This window comes from Peromyscus leucopus, chromosome X (assembly GCF_004664715.2).
Source record: "Peromyscus leucopus breed LL Stock chromosome X, UCI_PerLeu_2.1, whole genome shotgun sequence".
NCBI lineage: Eukaryota > Metazoa > Chordata > Mammalia > Rodentia > Cricetidae > Peromyscus > Peromyscus leucopus.
Window position 1 is genome coordinate 6,788,791 of NC_051083.1, and position 1,081 is coordinate 6,789,871.

Below are 1,081 nucleotides of genomic sequence, written 5' to 3' on the forward strand. Positions count from 1 at the left end.
TGTATATGATCTCATAGCTGACCACTTTGTATCAGATAACCAATTAGGGGGCTCATCCTTGGGGTAGGCTAATTCCTCCTCTCTCAATAATCACTAGATGCATGTAGTTCTTTGTCTAGGGGCAGTACACCTGTGAGATTTCCCACTTCTACCTTAACATGTCTGTTGGTATTGTCATTGTTCAGGTCTTGTTCAGGCAGCCATATTGGGAAAATATCATGAGTATAGCTTCCCTATCATTTCTAGGAGACATCATCTCATAACACACTTCCTATTCTGACTTGTACAGTTTTTTAACCCTTCTTCCTCAATGTTCCTTCAGCCTTAGGTGCAGGAGTTGTATTGTAGATGTATCCATTGAGGCTGGACTCCCTGTAGTTTTGATTTTGGTATCATGGCCTTTGGTGGGTTTCTGTAATGGTCTCCATTTGCTGAAAAGAGAAGGTTCTTTGAAGAGGAGTGAGAGCTACACTTACTTGCAAATTTCATAATTCCTTTTTTCTTTACAGCTGAATAGTATTCTGTGGTGTGTGTGTACCACACATACATTATCTGTTCATCTGTTGAGAACATTTAGGCTGTTTCAATTGGCTAAAAACTATGGACCACTTCACTAATCTTCATGTTATTTTTGCCCAGAGGCATGTTAATCTTCTCAGTATTTTTCTAATTTTAGTATATGTACCTCTGAAGTAAGCACAGGCACAGTATTTTAAAATAAGTTAGTCTCTCTCAAAATGTTCTACATTGAAGTTAATTCTACTCCTAATCCCAGCAGTCTTAACATAGAATTGGAAGAGCTGATTCTAAAATTTATATAAAAGAGTCAAAAGCCAAGAATATCCAAGAGAAAATGTAAAGAAAAAACTGAGTTGTATATCCAACCAGATAAAAGTTTTTTTTAATAAAATCACATTGATTGTCATTATTTATTATTGATTATAGCTATGATGAATAGACCAATTCAGCTGAATTTTTTTTTTTTGAAATAGCTTAGGACTGGAGAGCACTATAAAGTGTTCATCATGAAACCATGAGTACTTAATTAAAATCCCAGGACATAATTGTAAAAGGATCGCTT

General features: G+C 35.4%; 1 non-coding gene across 1 annotated transcript; it reads right to left on the reverse strand.

Moving 5' to 3' along the window:
• Positions 1-594: 594 nt before the first annotated feature.
• On the reverse strand, positions 595-700 carry LOC114680962. Its single transcript, XR_003732850.1, has one exon. It is a non-coding gene; the product is annotated as a U6 spliceosomal RNA (small nuclear RNA).
• Between the last annotated feature and the right edge of the window lie 381 nt (positions 701-1,081).